At 39.6% G+C, this 18,288-nt stretch overlaps 1 protein-coding gene across 1 annotated transcript in view; it reads right to left on the reverse strand.

Moving 5' to 3' along the window:
* Positions 1-12,252, reverse strand: part of selenol (selenoprotein L) — a 193,465-nt gene extending 181,213 nt beyond the window's left edge. Inside the window, exon 1 of the mRNA XM_079639101.1 lies at positions 12,246-12,252. The gene's annotated coding sequence lies outside the window, so the exon portion shown is untranslated. The remainder of the gene's footprint in view (positions 1-12,245) is intronic.
* Between the last annotated feature and the right edge of the window lie 6,036 nt (positions 12,253-18,288).

The following is an 18,288-nucleotide window of genomic DNA, read 5'->3' on the forward strand; positions in this document are numbered from 1 at the left end:
ACTACGATTTGGGACGTACTAATTCTATTTTCAAAAAATATTTAGGACGGATAGTATGCGAATTGGGACGCACTGTTTATCTTTGCAACCTCCCCTTTATTGAGCAATTTTGCTTACAGAATAGATTATTCACACAAAATTTAGCAATGACATTGGCTCTGTGGCACCTCCAAGACATTTTGAATAGGGTGGCCACAGGAGGTAAGTAAAAATCCGTGGGTGGAACACTAAAACAAACACTGATAAAAGGGTAACCTGATTATTTTAAGGTGTTACGACCCTGGTCTAGGTTTCCCTCGTCCCATCGGCTCCCCCTTGGTTAGTCGTCACTCCACCTCACCACGGACTTGCTAACCCTACGGCTGCAGCGGGCATTTCCTTTTCATTCGGGTGCGCCTCGCTCCTGCATCACACCGGCATCACCTCAGTCCTCGGGTAATCTCGCTCCCAGGCTAGCGATGTCACTCTGCTCCATCGGCTCTCAATCTGCGCCCTGGGATCCATCGGTCGTCCCCCTGTTGACGTCAGCCACTACTCCACCTTGACTCCTCCCTCTCTCGACTCCGCCGTGGGCTGTAGTCTCTGGGTTCTGGGTCTGTGCCATCGGACGTCCACCATCATCACCGCCAGGGTCTCGTCATCCGTCTGTCACCATTCCTCCGCCACCTCCTCGCCCACCTCCAGAGCAACCACCTTTCCTCCATTGGCTTTCAGTTTGCTTTCATTCATCACATTTGTTCCTTTGTTTGATTTTCCCGCCACTAATCAGTAACTGTTCGTCATTTAGTTCGTATTTAGTTACTCTGTTCACTCTGCTTTCGGGTGGAAATCTTGAAGATCGGGGCCGGTGGAGGGGGAATTCTGCTGCTGGTGCACCCATGGTCCATGGTGTACAGTACAACTAAAATGGAGGTGCCACTGGGCATTTGTAACAGAAAACATTTTGCTTGTGCGTGATACTATTGTACATCCACACCATTAAGTGTCATTGTAAGTCCAGGGTGGCTGCTATAAAAAAAATACTCAGTTCACCTTGAAATGCCCCTTGAAATCAAAATGTAAGTTTTTTAGCTTTTAGTATGATTATGTTAGCCTTAAGTTTATTAATAAACTGGTGTGTTCTGAAAATTGATAAGCCACTTCACAAATTTCAAATAACTTTTTTGGAAATAGTCCTGACAGTTTCCAGAGAGTGAATTGCTGTCACATGGAAGTCTGATTCCCTTCTATCTATAACTAAATGGTATTTAGAAATGAATAACTGTGTCCCTTTAGAAAAAATAACATATAACCTTAGAAAGGGATACAACACCTTTATTAAAATTTGGCAGCCCTATCTAGATTATGTGGATAATGTGATATTGGAATGTGACTGACCTCGAAACATTGTACACCTACTTTAAAATATTGGAGCATATTTTTGGGGAGGGGGCATGGGAGTTTGTTTGTTTGTGTTTGTTCTCGTTCTTGTAAACTAAAAACTGAAAATAAAGTATTCCAAAAAAAAAAAAAAAAGCTGGTGTGTTCTAATCCAATGACAAAATTCGCATTTAGGAGATAAAAGCATTCAAAACGTACAGTATCTCACTTCCACTAAAATGGATCACAGATTTTTTTACATTACCGCAGACTTCAGCTTCTCATCACATCTTCTGTCCAATCAAAAAATCTCTAGAATTTAAAGCTCCGCCCCCTATGCTATAAATACCACCAGGCCAAAGTGACCGTTGACACGTTACGGATCAATATGGGTTGGAGATGTGTGTTCGGTTGCTCAAATGCTCAAGTTTTATTCCCTTTTCCAACTGTACTTTGGTTAAGTAAATGGCTAGAATTTATTCACACCTCTACTATTGAATCCAACGTATCATCAGCGCTCGGATTCGCTTCCATGGTGCTGTCAAGTACGACTGCAGCCTGTGAGGTAAACTAAACGCTATTGGCTATTCGAAAAGGAGGAGAAGCCATTCAATATGTCCCGACTAGCTTCCTGTGTCAGTGGAAATGACTTCAACGCATCGTACAAAGCGGATTCCAGGGCACTTCAGTGGGCCTTTAATGATGTAGATCAGTGTTTCCAACCCTGCTCCTGGAGGCACACCAACACTGCACATTCTGGATGTCTCCCTAACCATCTGATGAAGACTCATATCAGTAGATTAAATAAAAGCTGTCATATTCTACATGGCAACCCCCAATATGTGACCCGATCTATGTTGAGATCATGTTGCCAGCCAAATAATACTTGTATAAAATCACATATCTTTTTCAGTCTCCCCTGTTGTTGGGTACTTTTGATCACAGAATAAATTAATCATTCTTGACAGTTTTATCTTTTCTGCAATAGCAATGGTAACTTAAATGTTCAGCTTTAGTGTCACTACACCACACTATTGGGTGTAAGTATAAGTTAAAGAAGACTGACATCCAGTGCAATAAATTCCAAAATTACACTGATTTAAACAGGCCTAAAATTATGTGGTGGTCATAGCTGGTTTAAGCTGAAATCCTAGCCTGGTTAAGTTGGTATTGAACTGGTTTAACTGGTTGGCCAGTTGGTCTAATACTTTTATTATTATTTTAACTTCAGGCTATGTGTGTGACAGTATCTTCAATGTCATCTGGTGGATTAAATGTTCTGAACTTAATGTTTTATCTTAAAGATGTGGCAGCTCTATTAGACAAGGGACAAACAGATAAACACACACCCTCCTCTTCACTCTCTCACATCAGCACACACGCTCGACATTGACGAATACTTACATCGGTGTCTCCCTGTGTGCACACACACTCTGTCTCTGTGCTCTAATTTAAACAGATGACTCTTAAATTGAACTGTAAATTACAACAATACACCCTCAACAACTTCCTCTGTGACTTAAATGCCATCAGAGGGAAATTTCTATATGAATTACACCAGTGACAAACACGTTCATTTTAAATGTTGCCGTGCAGCATTTATTCGCTTCCTAAGGTGGAATATGTGTCTCTGGGTTGCTGTGTACAGACAACCTGTGTCAAACCATTTAAGTGTTGTTTTGTGTTTGTTTGAGTTGAGTTTCAGAGATTGCATTAGCAGTGTGGAACTATCGACTATCGTGTAGCCAGACTTTACAGGTGCACATTGCAGCTTATAAAGGTGCTTAAGAATATCTCTTTTACTTGATACTACAGCAAAAAAGCTCAAAAAAGCTCCAGAATAGCTTTCAAAGATTTGATGCCACAAATCCAGAGATTAGTTTTTCCTAAGAAGTGCTTATTGTAGGAGGCTGGAAACTTGTCACAGCTATTTCCTTTTGGACTGATTAAAACGTTTTATATGCAGATTTTATATGCACTGGCTTACCATGATGTAACTGGCTTTATAACTACACAACTCTGTGTTCACCGCAGTCCGCCGGATCCAGGCCGTATCCGGATCTGATGAAGGATCTGCGTCTGGACATGACGACAACGCAGTCCTGAAGTGTCAACTAGTCTCTCCCCTGTGAAGTCCTCCCTCCCTTCCCTTACCTCTGTACAGAAAAAACGTTGTCGGGATAATTCCGGTTCACATGGCTATGCGGAAGCGATACAAAATTTGGTATTGTAAATTTTTCAAGGCTTGTACCATATATCTTATTTCATGGTTTGCGTTCTCGAGACACCAGGCACTGTTTTGTGCAAATGAGCGGCCGGATCGCATTAAGGGTTTCTGTTAGAACGATGTCGTGTTAGCGGCCCCTAAGTTAACAACTAATGATCGTTGCAACCGAAGTGAATCAATCAAATCTAACTTTAGCTGGACAATAAATTTAATCTAGAGCTGCTGTAAAATTAAAACAATCTCTGTTTCTTTAATTTCCTATTATCACTGTAAAGCTGCTTTGATACAATCTATATTGTTAAAATGCTATATAAATGAAGGTGACTTGACTTGTTTATGAGTCTTGCTATGTCCTTTCCAGATGTGACTAACATTAAAAGACATCTCTACCATGCTAATTTGAGTATTTGTTCCTAATTTAGTGTATTTTTGTCCACTTCAAAAACGAATCGGACCGAAGTACCGCTCCTTGTGTATAAACATCAAACATGGTTGAGGAAAGACTGACTGTTGAAGTATAGAATCTATCACATAAATCAATCGTTCCAGTCCCACAAGGAAAAACACTTAAAGCAGTACAGGAGGCAAGAAAATACAAGCTATCATAGGCTCTGGTATTAAGATGCGTTTTGGTCGATCGGATCAAGTAGACTCATTCCTGTTTACACCTGGTGTTTTAATCCGTCTCTTTTGTCCACTTTCAACCACTTCTGTCCTGATTTCTTTGAGGGAAGGGTCTGGGTAAATGTACGTTTTTTTGGGATCTTTTGATCTAATGGACAAAATGAGCTCACACAATTTACACATGAATGCTCCCGGAGACAACGGAAAAACATACGGAGAGCACCAGCCTTCGTTTCTGCTCTGAGAGCCGCAAGATGACGCCAAGCTCGTTGAGGGCATGTTAGAAATCAGAAATGGTGAGAGAACATTGTGCTTGGTACATTTTTCGTCTTCAAACCAAAATTGGGTATTCAGCCAACAAAGTTTAAATCCCGTCTGGCTAGCACGCTTCCCTTCGTTTAATGTTTTCGCAATACATTAGGTCAGTTTGTGGAGAGTAGACAATCTTTTGTGGCTGTTCGAACGCATTCGACCACATGAGCGTCTACACTAGTGTGTAGTGAGAACTATTCTGGGGTGCGTTTCCCAAACGCATTGTTAGCCAACAATGTCGCAAGGTCCATTGAATTTTGTTGGTAACGATGGAATTTTAGACACTGTGGCATTGTGAACTTTTGTAAAGATACATTTGGTTATTAACTTTTAAATGCATCATTATGCAAATTGCAAACATGAGAGGAGAGTCTCCGCACGAAAGACCCACGACTGGCGGATCAACGTGCTATTACATTTCTCTTTGATCACACACAACCCGGGTATGTCCCGGATAGACGCGTGACGTTATGATGTGACGTATAAGGTACGCGTCGAAAAGCGGAAGTGTTTGCATTGCTTTGAACAACATGGCAGCTGATCAGGCATTAGATGTTGCTGTTCAAACTCTTTCCATTGTAGTCGTGAACTTGGTGGATTTTTTTACGCAGCGCCTTAAGTTTACTTATGATCTGCGCTTTCGATCTCGAGAAACCACGCTCGATCATTTTTTTTCGGATTCGGTCGTACACTAACGCATCACGTACCGTTCCACAAAGCTGGCGAACGATCTCAGCTTCGGCGCGGATTGCAAGGAGCTCTCGGGTCTCTGCTTCAGTCCAGTTTGCAGACATCTTTTCGTTCTTTCTTGTATCGATGACGAACACAGACTTTCTTCTAACAGAGTAACAGAGTCGCACGATAACTACGTCATTGCGAAGGCTCGTGCATCATCACTACGACACACCCCTTACGGCATTTGTCCTGGCTTTTGTTCACACAGCGCGCGTTCCGGGTCTGAACACGGCAATGTTACTAGGTCCCCAACCCGGCATCGATCCCGGCATTAAACCCGGGTCGTGTTTGCGTTCACACAGAAGGCGTTCCGGCAATTTGCCGGCAATTTGCCGGGTTCAAAGTGCTGTGTGAATGGGGCTTTGTTGTGATCTTTTGTTAAATAAAGATAATAAAAAGCTGGCCGAATGTGTTTGTCATTTGTGGCACTATCAGTCTACTTTATCTTATGGTGAGTTTTATTAAATGCAATGTTTGCGTTTAATAAATGTTTGAGTAATTTTTCCACAGTTTCTACAAGCTATAGCAGAACGTTTGTGGTGCGTGCGGGCAGGAGTGGAACACACACGTTGTGGGAGTGGGCGGTAAAGGTCAGAAATTCAGCGGGAGCAGGATTAAGAAAACAGTCCCATGCAGGGCTCAATGTGGATGTGCCTTCTGAGGATGATAGGAGTATTGTCTCAAGTAACATGGTAAATGTGAAATCATGTTAATTTGCACCTCTGTTTGTGCGTGAATAAACTGAAGTTCAATGTAAGGTGTGGATGATAAAATCTTTTTTAGGCAGCCCTAATTAGATAAATCAGGTTGTTGTTCCTTGCAAAGGTGAGGTGTGATTGGACTTTTTCATCACATCCCCTACACACACATTGCTATGAGTCCTTCATATCAAGTCCCAAACAAGTCCCACCATCTGTCAGTGATAAAAAACCTGCTTGTTATCACTTTTTCAAAGATGTTAATTGACTGTTAATGGCTTCACATTTCGACAGGTTCTCTGGCTCCTGGATTGAGGATTGTCTCTTGAGGTCATCTCTGGTTCTGTTTCAACAATTGCTTACAGGAAGACAGCATACCCGTTTCCACAGCATCGCTCTCTATTTAGAGCACATGTCTGGATAAACAAAAAGAAAAGAAAAAGAAAAAGAGAAAGAGAGTAGGGGGAGAATGTGCGGCGAAATTGAAAAGCTGAAAGAAAATGAGTTTTCAAACGTATTTCTGCCAGGGGAATGCAGCACGGCTGTTTGTGTCCCTCAGATGGTGAATTGTTGTGGAGGTGTTATAATCATTAGTCCAGATAGAGAGACAGTCGCGCTGTCTATCTGCGGCAAGGAATCTATGAGAGTATGGCAGATGTTCTTTGCATGAGGTAGACATGTCTCTAAAGATAAGACGCAAAACAAAAGTGCTCTAAATATTCTAAAGGTCCCTGACTAAGAGAGAGATGCTGCTTTAGCACAACAATGGCTGAAGGATCATGGCCAGAATGGGAGTGGAAAATGTCAACTGAGAAAGAAAATTGTTAGTTGAATTCTTTGTACCTCGCTTAATACACCTGAGATTATTTGACAGATGCCAGATCTTCTAATCGGGAAAACTGATCTATGGCTAATTTGGTTCTTCAAAAACAAATTGCGAATCTGGATTAAATTATCTGGATTAAGTTGTCTGATATTACTTTTCTTGTGTTCATTGGCAAGGGCAGGAATATCGATACTCTAAACTAAACCATGATCAGCAATGCAGCGATTGGCTGGTGTCAAGACAGCAACACAATAACATCATATATTTAAAAAAATAAACAGCCAAACAGGCAAAATGACTTAAAACTTCTAAACTTCTATTATAAAACGGATAGTTCCATTCCTTGATTCTGATTGGTTGAGCTGCGTTCGAAGCCGTGGTAAATTACTCAACAAACACACACCTGTGACCGCATTACATTAGTATTACTGTGCAACTTCGTTTGCGATTCTTTTGTTGCTGCGTGTGTTGCTTAGTAACCTCTTTGGAACTATTGCTTGGCGGAGGAATACATGTGTTAATAACGTTATATTTTTGTTGCTGGTGTTTATTTTATGAATAAAATTAATATTAAAATTAATATTTTTATGGAGTAACCGTTTTATGCCGTGTTTTACAGTGGATTTAGAACAGCTAAGGGGGTTTCAGGCACGACGCGGACTGTTCTAAATCCACTGTAAAACACGGCTTCGTGGGGCTTATTGGTTTAATAGACAATTGAAATGTGTAAAAGTTTGTTATATGATTCCCAACTATTTCCATTTTTCATGATTTATAGTATTTGTCAAGATGTCAAGAAGAGCCTATTGCAATTAGCAATTAATTTAATTTACACGTGAAGTGCATAAAGCGTCTTAAGGGTCAATAACATTTCAAATGGCACAGCAGACAAACATTTTTTACGTTTCTATTATTTATTTTTAAGCTATCTGGATCTCCTGCACTGTGTCAAGCCACCCATATAATACCTGTCACCATTTGAATTGTTGCACGTATCAACTTTATGTAATGTGTGTAAGGCCACAATAAAAGGACCTGATGGTCTTTTCCAAACTGATGGCCAAGATGGTGAATCTTTGTGTGTTTTTAGGAGAGGTCATGGCTAATAATAATAATAATAATTGGGCCAATATCCTAATTTTTCCATTATACACACAGATTTGCCATTAAAACTGAACCTAGTTTAAAAAACTGGCCCATGGTCATTTAAAACAATATTAGACATTGGTTCCTGCTCAATGCACCCCTAAAGGTGAAACATTGAAATTTCAAAATGTCTTCAATGTGGCGTAAATAAGCGAAGGTATCTGAAATCACGTAATGATGTTTTAATAACAAAGTTCAGGAGGAGCACGTTCAGATAATTAACACGAGAGGAAGACATTTAGTTAATCAACTCAGTTAATGAGATACTTTAAGTGGTGTACAGCAGACTTAAGGCGGGCATACACTGTGCGATGTCTGTGCGATTTCAGCAAAGATTACCAACTCACACTGTACGAGTAGATCACATGCGATGTAAAGCCAAAGCTGTTCACACTATATGGTCCGATTGTCGAGCCGCGAGTTGACTGCTCACACTATACTTGTGAAATATGCGCAATAAACGCATATAGATCATGATATTGTGTATCCAGAGATATTGTCAACAGCATCAGCTATTAAAGTCTTTTTTTTTTTTAAAACAAATTAAGTTTTGATACCATTACAAATGAATGATGGATATGATTGTTGTTTTGTTTCAGATGTTCTAGTGCTAAAGTATTTATTACTTTAATGACCAGCAAGTAAAACTTTAATACCTTCATCAGATCCTGAGAGGGCAATTCGGTACAGTGAATGTAGCAGTGTAGCTTCATGGCTGGTAATGAATGCATTTCAAACAGTCCCTTTTGAGGGAAACCTGAAAACCAGACAGCTCCTAAAAGCTTCATCTTGTCTATGAGCGTGTAGGCACTTAAACCTCTGATGTCCTGGGGACCTTTGCAGAAATTTGTTTGCAAAAAGACCGGTAACATGGGCTTGTTTTACCTTTGGGTCAGCTCAACAGGTTCACTCTCAATAAATATTTCTCAAAGATTCCTTGAAATCTTTTTCTCTCCGTTTTGCCCTTCTATCCACACTGAGACAGTGTTTTTGTCCAGTGAAAACTGTTTTAAAAAGTTTTCCCAAGTGGCTAAATTTGAAAGCGCTGTTTTTACATTGTAGTGTGGACTGTGAAAACAGAGGTAGGGCTATTTGAAAACTATGTTTAGTCATGTGATGCATATTGAACCAAAAGATATACCATTATTGTGCCTTTTATGTGCTATGCACTTCCACACAGTTGCTAAAGTTATGTTACTTTGTACACTCTTCATATCGCAGTTCTGCAAAGATTGAATCAAATTTTCAATTTGTTAAAAAAATAAAAATAAAGCAAACCGTGATATTGAGTGATTAACTTGAATCATTCATTATATGTAATTCACTTGCTTTATGCTAGCTGATCTCAATATAATTTATAGAACAGTGTTTCCACAATATTTCAAATCAACACACCCCTGTATTACTTAGAATTCAGTTTCTCACTCGTAAATATGACTTCGCTCAGCCATTCACGTGCTCGGAACTCATAATTAAGATATTTCCAACTCCACTTGAAGAGCACATTAATGATGAAAATACCAGCTGAATGTCGTTCAAACCAAGATGGTCAATGTCCCCTGTATTACTATGGTTCAATGTTTATTTGACTAGTGGCTGGTATTTTGCCCATGTGATCACATGAAATGCAGCAGGGAAACAATGAACATTCTAGATTAGCTTACATGCAAATGAGTTAGCCTTAGGCCACATTTACACATAGCCGGGTATTTAGAGAAACGAATATTTCTCCCCCTCCGTTTTTAATAATAACATCGTGCACACAACCCGCATAAATACGCCGTCGAGCGCCTTTATAACTATGCTAAACCTATGGGCGGCAGTGTAGGGAGAAGGATAAAGCCATGCAAGCCAATCAGAATCCTCAGAATCGACAAGAGAGAACCTAAAACCCCGTTTCTCCCAGTTGACACGACAACATATAACCGGCGTTTTCAGAAATCTCCACTTTGGCCGGAGTTTTTAGAAATGATCGTTTTCTGGGATAAAAACGGCGTTTTCGTGTAAATGACAGGCCAAAACGCTGAGAAATATCTGCGTTTTCCCATCGTGTAAACGGGGCCTTAGTATGGCTATTAGCAAGGCTTGTTAACAACTGAGATCAGGGAGGTGCAAATTTGAGCACAGTATTTTCAGCTGTTCTTTTTCCCACAAGACACTTTCTCTGTGAATCTTGAAATTTGACTCTCATGCAACTTTGAATTTTTTATAATTAAGTACAAAATGACTGTATAGGTAAAACAAAGTGCACGTTTAAGGGTACGTTTACACGACAACGATATGCTTAAAGAGAAGTTTTTCCTTTGAGTTTTCCGCGTGCAGACGACACCATTGTCAAATGATCTCCATCCGCCTTAAATTCTTATTGAAAGAACCAGAAATGCCTAGACAAACATTCTAAGCAATAAGTGTTTATAATTATAGTTCATGATATAACACAGCTTGTTTGCATACATTTTGGTTTCGGCAAATAGAACAGTCCTGGGATTTTCAAAATGAACTTTACTTTATGCACCTGTTTACACTGTTATGATTGATAGTGATTGAGAGAGAGAGAATTCAGCGCTAATGTTCATTTATAATCTAATCAAACCGATAAAGAGTTCTGCCGACTCTATAACACTCTCTCATCTTTCTGAAAATCAGCCTTAATAAATTTCATCTGAAGAATGGAAGCTCTCTCCCACATCTGCAAGCGTAACACAGTAAGACTGTTTATAGCAGAATGATTAATGACATGTAAAAATGAAGAACAGAAAGAATCACATCTCTTCTTCTCAGATCCGTTAAGAGTGAAATTAGATGACACAGTTGGAAATCACATCACGTATAAAGTTAATTCATTTCTAGTCTTTCAAAACAATGATTGTGGACTCAAAAAAATCTATTTTTTAGCATATTTGAGAGATGAGAGATATTTCAAGTAATATAGTCATTTCAGAGGTTAAACTCAATTTGTTAGTTGTAAAACTCAAACAGATACGCATCAGAGAATGTGAATTGCAAAGCTATTTGACTGCCAGCAGATTACATAACTCATTCTAACCCCAAAACATGCTAATTTATTCAAACAGGCAATGTGAATATTAATATTAGCACCATTATAAGGGTATTAAATACAAATTCTTTCATTTGTTATTTGCTTAATGTTTTTTTGTGTGATCTATGCTAATTATTATTATTATTATTCATTATACTTATATTATTCCTGTCCTAGGGCCATTGTGCTCCAAAGGTTCCATCCTTAATCAAACACACCTGAAAAACCTAGTCAAGTCAAGTCACCTTTATTTATTTAGTGCTTTATACAATACAGATGGATTCAAAGCCGCTTTACAATGATAACCAGACAATTATGCATTTCGGCTGTTGTTCAGCTGTAGTCTGTTCAGTTCTGTTGTAAAGATCATCAGTTTTTTCTATAAAGAAGTTCTGCAAAAAATAAAAAAAATATGTCATCGTCCAGGTCAGTTCAGTTCTCATACATCAATAATATTGTTGAATATTAAGTGTCCCCAACTAAGCAAGACAAAGGCGATAGAGGCAAGGAACCCAAACTCATGTGACAAAATGGAGAGAAAAAAAACCTTGGGAGAAACCAGGCTCAATCGGGGGTCCAGTTCTCCTCCGGCCAATGAATGAGCTCGGTGTGGTTATGATTCAGGCGGCATTACAAGTCGGTAGCATTCAAATATTTATCCAGTTCCATTTGCTTGAAGATCAGATTCATCACAGCGGTGTGGAGCCGAAGCTGGCCATAGGGTTTGTGCAGAGGACCTGATGTGTCAATGAGGCCTTCACAGGGGATTGTCTAGTAGACACAGTCTCTGCTCACATTCAGGGCTGCGTTTTGGTCGTGTCTAGGTGCAGGTCCAGCATCTGATCTGGATATGGACCGGATCCAGCTGACTGCGGTAACCTCGGGATAAGGATGAGACTAATATTAGAGTAGATGCCATTCACTCTAAAAAAAAAGTGGTTCTTCAGCGGTTCTTCAGGGGTTCTTTGCCGTGCTTATGGTGCTATATAGCACCACTGCCATTTTAAGAACCTGTTAAGCACAGTTTGGTTCTTCAGCAGTTCTTTGAGGTGGTTAAGGTGCTCTTATGGATATCTAATCAGCACCTAAACTTTGGAACAGTCTTCCTAGCGTTGTTTGGGAAGCAGACACACTCTGTCAGTTTAAATCTAGACTAAAAACACATCTCTTTAACCTGGCACACACATAACACATTATCAATTTCTATTATTCAAATAAGATTGTTAGGCTGCATAATTTAGGTCGAGCGGGACCGGGAACACTTCCTATATAACCCGATGTACTTGTTACATCATAAGAAGAACACTCTAAACAAAAATGGTGCTAAATAGCACTAAAAGTGGTTCATTGGCTTGTAATCATAGGGGAACCACTTTAAGTGCCATAGCACCTCACTTTTGTCAAATGGTGCTATGTAGAACTACAGCCTGCAGATGTACTAGGTATTATTCTGGCCAGAACTTTGATATTGCAATATACGTGAAGGACTATAATGCATTAAAAGCTCGTTTTTTAAAAGTACTGAGGAGCTAAACCATGTAGTGTTTTGTAATTAATTATCAAGATTTTAAAATGTATGCAATGTTTAATAGGGAGACAATGCAGTGTTGACAGAACCGGGCTAATATGAGCATGCTCCCTGGTTCTGGTAAGATCTCTATTTGCTGCATCTTGGACCATTTGGAGTTTGTTTATTAAGTTTATGGAGTCTGACATTTAACCTTTGTCTTCAGGATTGATTGAAAATTACAAGCAGGTGTGTTTGATTGAGGATGGACCGAAATTCTGCAGGACAGTGGCCATCCAGCAAACACAGTGTGTTGGTACAACGTACCCAACCTTCTAACAACGTTTTAACAACATGGCCAAAAGGTTGCTATAACTACGTTGTGTGGTGAAGGTTGTTACAGCGTTGTCACAATGTTAACATTAAACCACCGTTCAGGGCCATTGCTAAGGTTGTGCCTAGGGTGTCTGGACAATCACTGGACAACATATGTACTCGTCACTGCCCTGAAGCGTGAAAATCAGCCTTTTAAATTTCAACCAACCGGTGGGCTCATTGTGTTGTCTCATTCTTTATCAAGCAAGGATACGTGAGAATTGCGTTTAATTTACCTCAGCTAAATAAGATACGGATTTATACAAACACCCACAACTTAATTGTCTAATGGTACATTTATTTGAACATCTTCTGGTCAGGTATGACAAATATTTAACTTTATTTAAAAAGTTATAAGCCATAATGAAGCCAAAATTACTTTAATGATGAGTAATTGATTTCAGCACTCCTTGAACAGGCAGCAACTTAAGTGCGTACTTGTTACACGTAAATGTTTTTTCCTTTTTTTAACGAACAGATAATTTTTTTTGTGTAACCGGTCACACACCTGTTTATTTTTCCTTTGAGTTGTCGTCTCATTAGTTTCTTTGCTAGATGTTCTCATATCTGCTCATGCTAGTTAACGTTAGTCACTCCCTGTATATAATAACTTTTTTTTTCTCACAAATGTATGACTTTTGGAAGTGCAATTTGATTACCATATTACCATACATAAGGATAAACAATATTTAAAAAGTATATAATTATCTAACATATGACTAATTAAAAATTAACCACAAAACATAACATGCTAAATGGGGGATATCTATAACTAGCATATTTAAAAAATAATAATTTTTAGTTGCTGAATGTCGTGCAACAACGTTGCTACAGCCCTGTCGCGTCTTACAATTCTACGTTGTTACAATGTTGCGAGCACGTAGACATAATAGAAATGCAAGATAGAAAATAGCCATAGTAGAAATGCAACGTGCCACAGACGTTGCCCCAACGTAAATGTGTTTGCTGGGCCTCCAGTACCAAAGTTTCCCATCCCTGTCATAAAGACATGAGGGATAGTTCTTCTTTCTTGGGGTAGTGTACAGAGTCCCCATGTGGGCCCTCAAATGGCCCCTAGGGACTTCTGTCATATCTATGCATAATAATATCACAGGAGGTGGGCTCTTGTGCCTTGGTTCTGGCCCCATGTAGGATCCCCAGCAGCCCTTGAGCACCGCAGTCATATCCCTGCAGTAAAATATCATAGAAACATGAGTTCTGGTTCATTTTTCTTTTGGCAGTGTATATATGACTCCAACATCCTGATGGTGAATTTATCACCAGTAAGCATCACTCACATTTTGTTCAGAAAATATACTCATATATAGTGATTATTATCAGTATTATGTGGTACTAGGGGGCAAGACCCCTGGAGCATTATGCAATTTATGACACAGCATTTTATAACACTCTGTTATTAGGTTTCCACACATGCACGTCAGTGGACAAACACTGCAGTGATGCAGGGAATAAGACCCTGAGGAGGGAAAGAGAGAGACACCGTCTAAAAGAGGAATAGGCTTTATGACGCTCTCTATTGAAAAGAGAACAAACTGATCCTGCCAACAAACATCCTTTGATGGAGCCGAACTCAATTGAATTGAGTCAAATCTAATTCCACTGAACTGAAAGCAGGCAGAGAAAGAAAGCTTGAGAGAGATATGGATGGAGGGTGAAAGGAAGAGAGGACCGGGGAAGCGGATTAGAGTCTCCAGAGATGTGGCAGTCGTCTGAACAGGTGTTTGTCGAGGGAGAGAGAGAGAGAGACACTGGAGTAAACTGAACTGCAGCGGCAGGTTCTCTGGAGGTGTGTAAGTATGCTGCACTGTTTGATGTGTGGAGAACTGAACTGATTTTGATGTGCAGTCCTGTGTGGATTGAGCAGGGGAGATATGTCACACACATGCAGACCCAGAGATGGGCTTTCTGATGTCTGTAGTTATTGACTTTTCACTTTTCTGTCAGCTGCCTGTTTTCCATTCAGGGAAAGGCCACACACACACACATACACACACCCTTCATCCCCGCAATCCCTGATAGCGCCTGTCAGTCAGAAGTCGTTCAGCGGAGAGGAAGTTCCTAGGATGCCACTGCCACTGCCAGGAAACACAAATGTCTGCTTGAGAGGAAAAGGAAGTTGCATCAAAAGCTGAGGTAAAGGGGTGAATTATCTTTGTCCAGACTTGCACACATTTTGGAGAAAATCACACGTGCTGGCCATGAGCAGAACATAATAATATATTAGTATACTGTATGCATCATTTAATCACTGTCAAATGAGCAAGAATGCTGATGTTAAGAACAACAACAATACAACTTTCTTTTACACAACAATACAAAAAAAAAAAAAAACGATTGAATGAGTATCAAACGCTATCTCACGACCAATTCAAGTGTAAATCCCAGTGATGGGTAGGTTTAGGGGCGGGGTCAGGGGTAGGTCATTAGTACGAATTCATACGAATTGGGCAACTCGTAAAATATGTACGATTTAGCAAAACTCCTACAAATTCAAGGCAGGTCATATGAATTCGAACGAATTTGCCACCTCGTAAAATACGTATAAAAATTGCTGTGAGATCGAGTTGTGAGTATCTTACATTATAGACAAAATACTAGCTACTTTGTCTATTTTATTTTGCCAACGAAAATAGATCCAGACAAAGCCGATGAAGAGTCAACCACTGCATGTCTCTGAGCAACAGAGTAGTGGTGTTTCATTCCTGAATGAATATGTTTTTGCATGATTGAATTGACTGAGTGAATAATTCAGTGACTCAGTCATTTGTGGTCCTCTACTGGTCACAGTGATGTTGCCAAGTAAGACATGTGCATGGATCAACAACACATTTAGTTGATCCTGGAACAACATACCTATCCGACAACATACATATCCTTAACCCTAACCCTAACCCCACCTGTAAGTTGTCCCTAAAATCAGAGGGAAATGATGAATATACATGAATTTACATCAGTGAATAACACTGATGTAAGCACCTAACCCTGGTTGTAAGTCTAAACTTAGCATAATATTGTCCCTCAAATCTGATTAGTTGTTTGGAATATATTTGTATAAACAAAGATATTGATCCAGGAACATGTTGCACTTGGTGAAATCAGGTTCTGTGGGAAACCCAAACTCCATCAGGTGACAGAAATGGAGAAACCAGACTTAGTCGGCGGGCCAGATCTCCTCTGTCCAAATGAACGAACATGGTGTGATTTATGAAGAGCATCCGGCGAGGGCGGCGCGGCGCGGCGCGTCTTGGACGGCGAGAGCGGCGAGAAGAGTTGAAATCAAGTCAACTTTATGGTAATAAGCTATGTAGTGGTTCGGCGGCAACCAGCGGCAACCAATCGGAATGTAGGAGTCCTCCGCCTGAGAGGATACCAGAGAACACAATCCTGTAAACTTTGGTTCCGACCACATTAGTTCCCAAGCAAAATGGAGGAAAAGTTAATTATTTCTGTTGCGGGTTTCCCGTTATTGTACGACTTGTCCCTTTTTACATACAGGGACATTAATAAAAAGAACGACGCATGGAAAAAGGTGTCTGAAATTGTTGGTGTTTTGTTACTTTCACATTTAAAAGATTTCATTAGGTTAACTTATACCCTATGTGTGGCCAGTCTGCACAAAATAGGATATTGATTTATGTTCAGTTCTTATTTGCTTTGTGGCTCCTTTAAATAAAGTTGAAAAAAATCACGCATTCTAAAATCCACGTCAGAGCGTCCCCAAATCTCACGGCGTCAGTGCCGGTGGCAGGGTGGCGAGAGCGTATTTTGCTGCTCTCGCCGGCGGCGGTGTGAATGCACAGTAAGGGTGAGTAAATTATTGGATCATTTTCATTTTTGGTTGAAGTATCCCTTTTTAAAAAAGTTTAACTTTGTTGGACCAGTTACAGTATGTTTTAGCTTTTGAAACGTCTGCGGCATGTTCAACAGTGAGAGGAGCATAATTTCCGCAAGTCTCTGTGGTTGTGGAGTGAAGACATCATAATGATGAGAGTCGACAGGAAGAGTTGAACGAGAAGAGAACACAGACTAACGAGAGAGAGAGAGAGAGCTGGAAAAGAGGTATTGTGAAAGGGCAGATCTCCTCCTATCGCCATTCTTTTTTTTTTGTTCTGTCTGTTTGTCATAAAGATGAAAGAGTTTAAACTTCAGACAGATATCAAAGCCTGTCAATACATACATGCACATCACTGCAGCTCTAATAAAGACATCACCTGTGAGACAAAAACTTCAATAGAGAGTGTGAGTTACATCAGCCCTTTTAATATATGCTAATATGCTGATATACAGATGGTATGGGGTGACGTGGGAAGGTCAGATCCAGTATCACGTCCAAATGGATTTAGAAGACATGAGTTTTTGGCACTACATGAAGTTTAGGCTTGTTGTAAGCCAGAACTTATTTTGACAGTGTAGCCTAAAATGAATATAAAAAATAAATAAAACCATGCCCAAATACATGGATCCTCTTACGAAAATGTTTCCACAAAAACACAAATTTCTGAATTTGGGATTCACAGTCAGCTTCACACTTCCAGTCTACATGAGTTGAGATTGGATTAATATATTGATCTAGTTTCTGATAAATCATGAAATTGACATTGCTTGTCATAATGTGCTGATGCGCACTGTATAATATTGATACTAGCGAAGTACTTTTACTCTTTACAAGTCTGCACAACTCATTAATGCACATTGCACTTTATTGCAGATGTACTTATTTCTGTCGGACTGGAGTGTTGCTTCTACATTTCTACACATCATTATGAAAGATTCGATATATCTTATGTAAGTACATAGTACTTAAAGACACCTCTAAAGTGTGACCAAACTGGGCTTGTGTAATCGTTGATTAAACAATTGAATAGTAAATTAAAAAGGAAGTGAATGATTTCGCTGGGGACGCCATCTTCCGGCGAGACGCTGGAATTAATTTGGTGAGACCTGAGAAAAAAAACAAGGAAGAGTGTATCTGTTGTAATGCTTGCTAATACATTAAATTATGCTTGTCCCGTGATCATTGCTTCACCAACATATAGGTTAAATCTGCAATAAGCAGCTTCACAAGTCATCTTATTTGTTCTAAATCTTCCAAAAACAAGGAATTTTCTGGTTTCTAGCATATATTTCACACAAAATAGAGTAAATATGTCAAAAGGTTGACTATCATAGTCCTTGCAAAAATAGAGACCAATGGTACTGACTATGCATAACAACAGAAACATTGCTCACAGCAGGTGGTTTGAGGATGGACAGGAATGTATTGTTGAAGGTGGTGGATCTTTTACACAAGTGTTTTGACAGCTAAAAGGAATAAATGCAGAGATGCAACATGTTGATAACTGAGAAGCTGTTTCTCCTAATTTTTATCTGTTATGTTTAAAATGTTAAAACTAAAAAGACTAGATTCCCTTTCAAGGG

This window comes from Phoxinus phoxinus (genome assembly GCF_949152265.1).
Source record: "Phoxinus phoxinus genome assembly, chromosome: 16".
Lineage (NCBI taxonomy): Eukaryota > Metazoa > Chordata > Actinopteri > Cypriniformes > Leuciscidae > Phoxinus > Phoxinus phoxinus.